Source organism: Vipera berus (genome assembly GCF_964194415.1).
Source record: "Vipera berus genome assembly, chromosome: 2".
NCBI lineage: Eukaryota > Metazoa > Chordata > Lepidosauria > Squamata > Viperidae > Vipera > Vipera berus.
The window spans coordinates 126,030,175-126,042,378 of record NC_138203.1 but is presented as its reverse complement, the minus strand read 5'-3'; the positions used below and the strand labels follow the sequence as shown (position 1 = coordinate 126,042,378).

The window sequence follows — 12,204 nt, the reverse complement described above, 5'->3', positions numbered from 1 at the left end:
TGATAAATGGGGTTGGGTAAAATTTGGGAAGCACAGTTCTAAACTATAATAAGAGGTAATAGGTCTTATTCAACAAGCCACGGTTATAGCTAAGCAATCTCATATTCTCCAGATATTTTGGAATTCAGGAGCCATAAACCCTAATAATGGCCCTTTATAGAACTTAGTGATTCTATTTTGTTCTTTACTCTAAATCCAATGCAATCTTGGTAGCCAATGACTGAAAGAAATGAGCAAATAATATGTGACAGTTCCTGGTAAGAGTATGAAATTTAGACTGCAAATATCTGAACAGCCACTGGAGGATAGCAAAGAGGTCAGGATGTGCTAACTTGTTGCTGCTATTTGGATTTCTGCAGCCTGAATCTGGTAGCTCTAGTTCCAGGGCTTTTGAAAATTTGTTAGTAAACTGTATCTCTGATCCTTATCTTTGAAACAAAAGCAGGTTTTTCACTGTGCCTTCCGCACCAAACTCCCAAATGAAAATTCACAACAATATGAACATGCACGTGAGAAAGCATGGAATCCAGATGCCATCAGAACTCTTTTTATACATCACCTTCATTGAAATATTTACAGCTGACAGTCCTAGCAGAAGATTGATCGCAGCAAGCTTGCTACCAGGGCTGCCGAAAAATGGCTTCCTCCATCTGTTCCCTTTTCACCCCTCCTCTGATTTATTTAGTCCTTAGGCAGGTAGAATTCCAAAATGAATTAGGATCCCTTCACTCTTTTCACTTTACGGGAAAACTGGCACTGGTCAGGTCAAAATGGCAGCAATAAAACATCTGCATCATTTGACAGATTTAGTTTTTAATGTATTAAAGAGCGGAGAAGAAAGCCATATCGATTCATATGTTATTTATTTCGGCCTTTCTGACTTACCTAAAATGTGAATTTAATTTAAAATTGTTTATAGCAATAACAAATATAATAAAACAGCCATAAACACTAAAGCATAGAGAAAACAGAATTGAAAAAATACAGGCCTTCATCAAGAACTGCATACCAATGGCTAGGAATTCTGGAAGTTATAATTTAGTCCATCTGGAACATAGTAAGCTGAAAGAGGCTGACATATAGAACAATAGCCAAGGTTTGAACAAGAATTCCTCTTGGTTCACCATGCAAAAAAGAACTTGGCCAGCATAACAATGCATTACCCATTCTATCTTTGTCTAAGCAATTTAAATAATTTCCAGTAAAATTAACAGGCCTAAAGCCAGTTTGAAAAGGATCACAATCAACATTTAAAAAAAACAAAAAAACTAGAGTTGAAGCTACACTGTATGTCTGGTGGCTTTGTTTAAAAATTGAATGATTGAAAATCTACTACCCAGCCTTCCATTATTGCTTACTTTACACCCCGCTTTTCCAGGCAAACAATCTTCTCCAGAGTAAGGAATTTGTCTCAGTCCATAGTAGTAGCATCACAGTTGTTTTGTCTTCTTTGAATACAAGGATATAATAGCTTCACCAAATATACCGGCCAAATGGTTTTCATGTTATTAGTAAAGCAGTATTTGAAGGTCTTTGTAGGGCTAGATCTAAAACTCCATAACCGTGACATTAGGCTAAAATAACAGAAATAACTAGACAACCCATGAATGTTTCATGCTTCCAGAGAGATTTCCTTACCAGATTCCTCACTGCCACCAACTATGACAGAATTTCCAATGTACTTCACTGGAAAAGTTGGAATACGTTCAGAGATGTATTGGCCTTGAATACAGCCCAAGTTGAACTATACATTGCTGTCAAACATCAGCACAGGAAATATTTTATGACATTTTAATTTTATGTCATAAAATGTTTTAAAACAGTTGGCAAAGGAGTTATGGTTCCCAGATTTTGGAGACCTTCTATAAGTTAGCCCATTTGAGGCACCTTGGTTCAAAAATGTTGCCGTGTGATGCACCATTTCATCCAATTAAAGGTTACGGGAACCAGAGTTTTATTGGTATAGAGATTTTAGTATAGTATATAGATCGAGGAAACAAATGTACAAGGATAGAATGGGGGAGTATATGGTTAAGCCCACTTGGGAAAATTATAGAATAGAGCTGGAAGGGACTTTAGAGGTCTTCTAGTCCAGCCCCCCCTCCCCCCCCCAAGCAGGAGAACCTATATCCCATCTCAGAGAAGTGACTGTCCAGTCTCTTCTTAAAAACTTCCAGGGATGGAGCGCCCACGATTTCTGAAGGCAAGCTGTTCCACTGGTTAATTGAACTCACTGTTAGGAAGTTTCTCCTTAATTCCAGGTTGCTTCTCTCTTTGGTCAGTTTCCAACCATTGTTTCTTGTCCTGCCCTCTGGTCCTTTGGAGAATAATTTGATCCCCTCTGCTTTGTGGCAGCCCCTCAAATACTGGGATACTGCTATCATGTCACCTGTTTCTTCTTCTCTTTAGACTAGCCAAACCCAAGTCCTGCAACCGATCTACATATGTTTTAGTCTCCAGGCTTTGGATCATCTTACTTGCTCTTCTCTGAACTTTTTCCAAGGTCTCAACATCTTTTTTTGTAGTATGGTGACCAAAATTGGTTGCAGTATTCCAGGTGTGGTCTCACTAGGCTGATCTTCCACCTGAACTGATCACAAGCTGAAGGAGAGTCAGCAGTGTGATGTGACTGCCAAAAGGGCAAATGGCTAAATAAAAGGAAATATATATTTTCCCCAGTGAGAAGGAATAATTTTATCCCATTTTGCACTGCTCACAACCCTTTCTAATGCTGTGTCCAATTATGGGTACCGTATTTTGAGGAAAGAAAAAAGTTAGATGCAAAAAATGGAAATGGGGATAGATCAGGGGATCTATCTCCTATGGGCAGACTAAAGGAACTAGTAACTTTAGAGCAGTGTTTCAATCAAGTGTGGTCCTAAGACCCCTGGGGGGTCCTCAAAGCCCTCTCAGAGGTCCATGAAATCAAAACTGTTTGCCAGCCTGTGTTGAGAAATACAATATTAAAATCAAACAACTGTGAGACGCAGTAGCAAATGTGTTAATTTTAATATAATAAATATCGATAAATATAAACCATACAAGCATAATTTTTAAAATTGGGAAGATGTCCTGAATTTTTTAAAAAAACCCACTAGTTTAGAAAAGATGGCAGAGGGGGATACCATTTTGCAAGTTATTTGAAGGTAGTACAGGTAGTCCTCGACTTACAACAGTTCATTTAGTGACTGTTCAAAGTTACAACGGCACTGAAAAAAGTGACTTAAGACAGTTTTTCAGTTGACTTTTGCAGCATCCCTATGATCATTTGATCAAAATTCAGATGCTTGGCAAGGCTACTGCTAAGCTTGTAAGCCGCCCTGAGTCTTCGGAGAAGGGCGGGATATAAATGGAATTAAAATAAATAAATAAATAAATGGTTCATACTTATGACTGTTGCAGTGTCCCGGGATCGTGATCACTTTTTGTGACTTTCTGACATACAGTATTCAATGGGGAAGCCAGATTCACTTAACAAACAGGTTACTAAATTATCAACTTCAGTGACTCACTTAATAACTGTAGCAAGAAAGGTCGTGACATGGGGGCAAAACTCATTTAACAAATGTCTCACTTAACAGACATTTTGGACTCAGTTGTGGTCGTTACATCAAGGACTATGTGTACTTGGAAAATGAGTCTACCTCTTCTCTAACAGAGGGTTCAGGACACAGAATAGTCACAAAAAGGCAGATTTCTGTTAAATATAAGCTTATCAAAGCATTTTGACAATGCTACGGTAGGTCAGCTCCCTTTTGCTGAGTAAAAAGGCGACTATTTGTAAATTATTTTAATTGGATTTCTGCATTAAGTATTGTAAGAGATTATACAAACAAACCCTCCCATTATCTCTCTGGATTCCAATTTGCTCTTTTTAATCCAAGCTTTTTCATTCTGGGACCCTTGGCTGGAAGGCAAGTAGTTGTGGGAAATAACAGTCTTTAGAATGGCGACTATGACCTAACCGGTTACTGTGTCTTTAGTCTTGTTACTATGACAGCAGCCTTTTTGGGGCTAATAAACATCTGAAAAGCTGGGCAGAGCAACATCCTGGCTCTCATTAAGGTCCCTTCTTCACACATTAAAGGTTATGGGTGGCGTGGCAGACCAAGGGGAATATGGTTTATCTGTAATCCTTCCTGGCTCAAACTTAACTAGCCAGCACAAGGCCCAGAAGCAAGACTTAATGCCACATTAAGTACAGCACATTAGCTATTTACCTGAGGCTGCAAGAGAAGAAAATACCCAGTAATTAAAAAAAAGTGGGGATTAATTATGGCAAACCATTAGAAAGCAGACAATGCGAAATGGTAACTTTAAAACCACTGTTTGCTTAATATTCAGACAGCTTGCAACCGAAAAAGAAAAGAAAAAAAAATCTTTTGATGACACCAATTTGTATAAAATCAGCCACGAACAAAGCCATTGATTTGTGGAAGCACAGAAGGAAGGGAAAGAGAAGTAACTAAGTCTATTGCTTTCTCTGTTAGGATGATGGTAGGAAGGAACCATCCAGTTTGCATATTCCGTGGGTGAAACTGCTGTGGATCTCAAGCAAGCTAAGTCATGGCTTTATGCTTGTCTTTCCTTCATTGTTCTCAGATTTCAGGAAGAGTTTAGAACATTAAAACAATGCACCAAAATTTTAGATGGATGTTCCAAATTCTGTCGCCCCAATTGGTGCACGCTATGTTTTATGGTGGCAGTAAGCTTGGCTCAGTTTAATTGTTTAGGTAGAGAACCAAAATATACCCCCCCACACCAATAAATACTTTTGGACTAACCTGAGTCAAATTTGCTTCAAATAGAATAGAATAGAATAGAATAGAATAGAATAGAATAGAATAGAATAGAATATCATTATCATTATCATTAACTCACAACGAAATTAAGTGCTGTCCACAGTGCACACAAATAAAAACATACATTATACTACACATCCTTCACATTCTATTCACCATTATGCTGCCCTTTATATTGCACTTCAATGTTGCACTATATTGTGATATTTAATATTTTTATTTATTTATTTATTTAAATTCCATTTATATCCTGCCCTTCTCCGAAGACTCAGGGCGGCTTACAAGCTTAGCAGTAGCCTTCATTCTATGTATATGCCTGCTTATTAGGGCTTTCACACACACCCCAAGCGGCATTATTACAAAGTCAGCTTAATTGCCCCCAACAATCTGGGTCCTCATTTTACCTACCTCAGAAGGATGGAAGGCTGAGTCAACCTTGAGCCTGGTGGGATGCGAACCTGCACTAATTGCAGGCAGCTGGTGTTACTTAAGGAGGCATCAGCCCACTGCTCCACCAAGGCTTTAATATGGTTACAACTCTGGGATTAAAAACTATTAATATTAATATTAAAAACTATGTTTCAGCCTACTTGTCTTTGTTTTTATTATCCTGTACTGTCGGCCAGATGGTAATAGTTCAAAAAAACCCGATATAACTCATCACTATGGTACAGTGTTATATGTAACTAATTAATATGACGTCAATTGGTTGTCGCTCAACCCATCCTTCTGCAGCTAATAAAGTAGTTTCGCTTAAGCCTGTAACAGTACTTTGGGTTGAGATACTGGTAACCCAGATGCGTCTCGGCCAATTTGCAGGGTCCCAACTTAAGAAGAGGATTTAAATACAAAGAGATTTGTGGTTCTACTCAAGTCCCTTGAAAATGAATAAGAGTTGCCACTATGTTTTCCGAAACTAAATGCAACCCCCTCCCCAACTCTATCCAGCGAACGGGCAACGTCCGCTAGTGATTAAGAAGAACGGTTACTTGAGGGGGCAAAAAAAAAAAAGATGGTGTGGAATGTACCATTGTGATGCACATGGAGGACAGGCCAGTCCTTTAATGTCTACCGGACACCTGAAAGTTGTCAAATACGGTGACTGAGATTTATTGCAAATGGATTGCCCAAAGTCAAACAATGTCATCGAAACGCAGAAGAAAATATCGACGTTTTGAGGAGGAGGAGATTCCCCCCCTCCCCCCCTCGCATCTCGGGAAAAGTAATAAGGCTGGGATTCTACCACATGAAATGAAAGAGAGGGGGGGGTTTACTTCGTTGTTCTCGCACAGGTTCGTACAACTCTGCGTTTCTGGAAACGACCGAGGTGTTGTTTCCGTTTCTTGCCTTCCCTTCTTTAAGTGTGGGGGTAACATTAATTGGGCAAGGCCTCCAGCTTTTCTGGTGTTTTTACACATGGTAGAGGTAATGGTACGCTCTAAAGGGGAGGGGAGAGTTAAGCCCAGCCAGGGGGTTGGCGTTGGTCAGTCGTAGGGTGGGAGGCGGCTGGGCTGGGGGTGGTTCTTCGGAGCTGGGAGGGAGGAGTCGAACAGACCCGGGCTTGTGTGTGGGGGGGGGGGTGACCATGGGTGGTTGAGGGGTGCCGAGTCCAGAGGCGGCCCATGCTGGCGGCCATGGCCGAGGATTACTGGGACTCGCAATAGCAGTAACCGCCGCCAAGGTAAGAGACAATTCTTTACTGATGAGAGATTTGTGTGTGTGTGTGTGGGGGGGGGGAAGGGGGTCGTGGAATCCAGCAGGACCTTTGATCCCTTGTTCCGTATCTGTCTCCCTCCCCTCCCCCGGGATCATTCTCCCTGCGTTTAGGCTGGATCGCCCGTTTTCATACGACAGATCTGATCGTGCAAGCGGTCCTTGTTGACCTTTCTTTAATTCTTTACTGGCCTTGAACACCCCATCTCCCAATACTGTGCTTCCATGAATTACTGGATTCTCGTTAAAAATATTGGTGTCTTTCTCTTTCATTAGGAAAAAGTAAAAGAGTCCACGTTGATCTGTTTTTCAGCTCTCTGTTTCTGTTCCATTTTTTTTTTTAAATCTCCAGTCTATTTCTAAACTCTTCCTCAATAGAGAGAGCTGCATGAATCAGATCCTGCTCCTTTGGCCCAAAGGCAAGTTGTTTTAGTTGAGGGTATTAGAAGTCCAGACTTTCTTCTTTAATCTTCCTTCCCTGATTTCATGTTCTTTCTACAAAGTCCCTGGGATCCACCCCTTCAGTAAGAGATTGAAACCTGGTGTACCCTGCATACCTTAGTGCTGAAATTAAGAAAAGTAGGGTTGGGCTTACATGGATCTTGAGTCTTCACCACTTTTATGTCCCACCACTTTATGTCCCATCCATATTATTGACTCCTCCCTCCCTTTTTCTACATCCTGATCTACTTTTCCCAATTAACTGCCAGGCCCTAAAGATTCCCCATTCCTGTCAGGCCTTCCTTTTTGTTCAAGCTTTTCATTGTCTTTGGCCTTTTTTGAGATTCAATTCCAGGTATTTCATATTCACCCTGTGACTGATGATTCAGGGTTAGATGTCCTTCTCTAAGAGGTGCATTTCTGTTTGAACTTGCTGGGTGAATCTTTCACTCCTCTTTTTAGGGACATCTTCTGGTACTTTGCATTATGCTCAGATTGACTTTTCACTCTAATGGTCATGGATACATAGGTGTTCTCTTGGAGGTGAGAAATCTTTGCTCTTCTGATCTTAAAAGTACAGTGATTCCTTCTATATGGTTAAGTTGCATTTCATCAGCCGAATCATACAGCTTGTAGCATTCTTTTCACAATATTGGAGAGGTTGATTAGAACTGGATGTATGTTTTCCCTAGAGAATCATGGAATCCTTCCCCCCCACTCCTTTTTTACACTTTATATACATGGGAAAAGATTGTGTCCTCTTCCTTTTCTTCTCCGCTGGAAACCATGTGCAGAAATGTGTGCAGAGAGAATGTAATAGGGATCAGCATGCTTTCTGGCTAGGAAAAAGAGAGAAGAAATTGAATCCCAAAGGAGGACAAACTGCTGTGAGCGATCTCTGTTCTGGAATCCCAGCTGTTTTTGGTCAGGGAGTTCATTTTCTCACTTTCAAACCTCTAGACCTGATGCTATCACCTACTGCCTCACAAGTCTGATGATGTAATGGGGGGGGCTTCCATCTCCTCTCTTCACGCAGCGCTGCGTCTGCAACTAATAATGTGTGGGTAAGTGAATGGTTCTTGTGATGATGCTGGAAGGATGGCATGGATCAGAGTTGTCCTGAGAGGAATTGCTTTGGGGCAGCTGCTGGCCAGATTACCCCTGGAGACATTTGGTGCAGAAGCCTGAAAAAAGGGAGTGGGCCTAGCTGGATCTTTCTGGGTTTGTCCCCTATAGGTAACCTAGAATTTATTAGAAGGCCAGATTTCCTCCATGTCAACCTGTTTTTACTGTTTGATTTGTTGGAGCTGACAACTTAGCCGCTGCCATGTCTTTCTAGTTAGCTTGTCCTCATTTGGCTTCTGAATCTTTGAGGAAAATGTTTTTGTCTATCTGGCATGCTCATTAGGGTGCTATAGAATTTGTGGGTACTTAGTTCTGTGTTGATATGGCTTTCCCCTTTCAACTTATTTCTTTCCCTGCCAACTGAAGCATGGATGATTGGTTTTTGGCACTCAGTGGAAGTTGGCATTTGGGCTAGGTCTCAGGGATCTGCAGAGAGAACTGCATTGACATCTTGGCTGCTCAGTTAGTTTTCAGAAGACAAGAGACTTGGGAAGGCTTGGTTGCAATGGAACTCTTCTTTCCCTCTTTTTTAATATTTTAGGACTTCTTCTTAGACCGGGGGTAGGCAACCTTGGCTCTTTTATGATTCGTGGACTTCAACTCCCTGAGCACACCTGGCTCAGGAATTCTGGGAGTTGAAGTCATAAAAGAGCCAAGGTTGCCTACCCCTGTCTTAGACTCTTAAGTGAATAACTGTCTTTTTGTTTAATGGCTTTTATTGGTCAGTGGGTTTTAGTTACCCTTGAATGTGGCTTGTTGTTGAATGAACTGTAAACAGAATCAGAATGGAACCAAACAGTTATTTCTTGGGGTTTGCAGTACAGCTCTTCAGAGATTTTCAATGGTATGTCCTAACCAAAACAGCTCATGCCTAGAAATTGGGAGAGCTGTAATTCAAAATGGTACCAGATTGCCACTGTTTAACTACTTCAGTTACCCACGCAAGGCAGATCCTAGCGCACTATGACAAAAGCGCCTGCAGAAAGGATGTCCCCGCTGTACTTGATGCAGGTAAATTAGTCAACTTTCAGCGTTTTGAATGCATGAAATTAAAAAAAAACCAAGACAACAAGACAAAACATTATACTTTTGCATCCAGACCTTTGATTCCCTGTTTATTCATTCACAGAATAAACTGGGTAGCGAGTCTTATGGAGTCCAGTAGACCTTATTTCTATTTAAGTCTGCATAGACCGTATTGCTGGACCATCTCTGAGTGGGATGTTGATTCTGGTCTCTTGTGACCGTCTCCATTGTTTAATCCATTGCTTGTAGTTGCTCCATTTCTATCATTTTTCATTGGCTGTGATGGCATTTATTTTTCATCCTTCCAGTATCTGTGGGACAACTTCTCCTGTATGCAGATGAGGAACAGTTGATGGGATACTGCCATTTTCTCACGACGGCCTAATGGGTTGATTTTAAACTTGGTTTAAGCCTGTGTTCTATCTGCATGCCATCCTCCATGTTAATAAAACCAAAGACATTTTTTTCTTCCCTAAAGGCTTAACACTCCATATTCTTAACTGCTGAACAAAATCTTAAAAGAGTCTATCACTGTTCTTTAACTGCCCTGCAAATATGACAAGATGACAGTTTTTATACATCTGTATTGGGAATAAGTTGTCTTTGAATTATTAAGATTTACTTAAGGTTAAATGTGTTTGGAAGTACCCTTTCATCTATGTAATGGGATTTAAATATGAAGCATACCTTTTTTCCCCCCTTTGGGGTACACCCAGATTCATTTATCTTGTTTTTCTTTTTTGTGGATTCAGTTACCATTTCAGAAGTATCACCTTTAGGATGCCTGCCCTTTCAGCTTTTATTCATCCCCACCCTCCATGTCTCCCTCTTGAATATAAAAGATGATTTGGCTCTTCCTCCTCTTGCCTTTTGAAGATAGACTTCAACAATGCTTGACTAACGCTGCAAAAACCTGGAAGGGAAAGATGGGCCTCTACAGGCACTTCAATTCCCTTTTTGTACTTCCTTGGCCTTCATCTTGGCTAGAATAATAAATTATGCTAAATAAGCAACTTTTTCTATCTTTTCCCCATTTTGATAATATGTGTAGGGCTCAGCCATTCCTGGCGTAAAACTCTGCCAAAGGTCAGAATTATGACCCTTTTAAAAAACAGGCCCAAGCTTTTCCTCTGATGATAAGAACTTTGCTATGAATGCTGATTGCTTGTCTTTTTGTGCAGCTCTTGACTGCTTGGGCCCCAAATGACAGCTCTGTTAGATTTTTTTTTAATCCCGTCAAAGCAAAGAACTTAGCACTGTACAAGCACAAAATAGCTACAGCTTTGTAAAATATAATTATCATTACAGGGGTAGCCATCTTTCGTCAACACAGATTATATACGTTGTGGTGATTTTAACCTTTGTATGCCGCCCAGAGCCTTGTGCTATGAGATGGGTGGTTCTATAAGTCATTTAAATAACAAAATAAATCTTCCTTATACATCGAGCAGGGCCAGCATTACACCCTCCAGGCACTCTGGATTTCCTCACTAGGAATGCAATGCTGCATTTCTGATTAAAACACACAAGGTGTTGTGAGGTGCACGTGACACAAACATGGCACCTGTTTACAGCTCCTTAAAGCAGCTGCAACTGTCCTTGGGATTGCACAAACGCCTTCTGTAGATATTTCAGGATCCTGGAAGAAGATGAGTTTCAAACAACTGCTAGATCCATGCCTCAGATCCTCCAAAGAATAGTTTTTGCCTTTGTACTGTGTTAGAAACACTGCATCATCTTACTCAAAAGATTTTCTGAAGAGGCATTTTGGCTGCTATCCATTGCCCTATGGGAATGGGCATAAGGCAGTAATGCAGTAGTGCATCCGTGAGCAACTTAAATCCCTAAATCCTGTGCGTGCATAAATGAAGCTTTGGGTGTTCACCCACCACTTCAGTGGCCCGGTTCCCAACATGTCGCAGCCTGGTAGCGGTCCGCAGCCTGGGGATTGGGGACCCTTGCTGTACATATATGCTTAATAGAATAAAATAGAAGTATGTTTTACGTTAGTGCCACCAAAAAAACCTGGACACAATTTGAGAACTTGGTAGAACCTTCGAAGGCCTGTGATTATTACTTGGCTATCTTGGGTCTGTCAGATGGCCAGAATAGAGATGGAAGGAAAAGACTTGGCATTTATTGCAGCTTGCTTTTGTCCCTTTGTTGCTCAGGCTGTGTGGGCAAAATGAAAACAATGCCCCATTATATTTACTATTATTAAATATTGACTCAAAGGAGGTGGCTTTGCCAGTTTCCCCCAAACTATACATTCTTGAATTGTAACTGACCTGTAAGGAAATAGTTCTTTGGTGGAGGCATACCATGAAAACTGATGTTTGGCCTGCCTTAAGTAACCATATTATAACATTATGAAAGCTACAGCCAAGTAAAAATAGTTGAAGCCCAAACCGCTTATAGGATGTGGCTAGTAGCTGGGTACTGAAGACGCACGGAAGAGATCGAGTTACAATTGTCTTACATAAAGGGTGGGAGAGGTGTATGTTGTTTGGTTATATAGAAAGGGTATTTTAGTTTTTACCATGAGAATAGGTTCTCCTTTGGACATGATTGTAAAAAGCCTGTAGAAAAAGGAGACACAAAGCAATAGGTAATGCCTAGGGGTTTTTTTCTGGCATTGCTTCACTGTTGTTTAAACCAACAAATGTAGTATTGACTTGTTGACAATAACAGTAATTGAGTTCACGCAGTGTATAAGCTGAAGTTCAACAAACTACAATATAACTTAACGCTTCAGATAGGAGTGTACTACAATGCAATTGGCATGTTCATCCTTTTTCTTCTTTTTAATGTCAATAATGTTTTCATAGTGGCAGCCCTGTAATTTGTTGTTCAGGTTGATGGGTCAAGAGCCAAAAATATCTATCTATATCTTACTAGAATTCTCCTGTCCGGAACCTTTAAGTGGATGAAATGGTGCATCACAAGGCAAAACATTTTCAGCCAAATTACCTCAAATGGGCTAACTTACAGAATGCATCCATAATCCAGAAGCCATGAGTGCCATGGAATTGAAATTTAACAAATTTTATAAAAAGTTTTATGACATAAAAATTACAACAAAGCATTTTATGATTTT

At 40.5% G+C, this 12,204-nt stretch overlaps 1 protein-coding gene across 3 annotated transcripts in view; it reads left to right on the top strand.

The window, feature by feature from the left end:
- Nucleotides 1-6,341: 6,341 nt before the first annotated feature.
- CDK16 (cyclin dependent kinase 16) overlaps nt 6,342-12,204 on the top strand; it is an 80,469-nt gene continuing 74,606 nt past the window's right edge. For all 3 annotated transcript variants that reach the window (XM_081321835.1, XM_081321834.1, XM_081321833.1), the window contains exon 1: nt 6,342-6,483. The gene's annotated coding sequence lies outside the window, so the exon portion shown is untranslated. The remainder of the gene's footprint in view (nt 6,484-12,204) is intronic.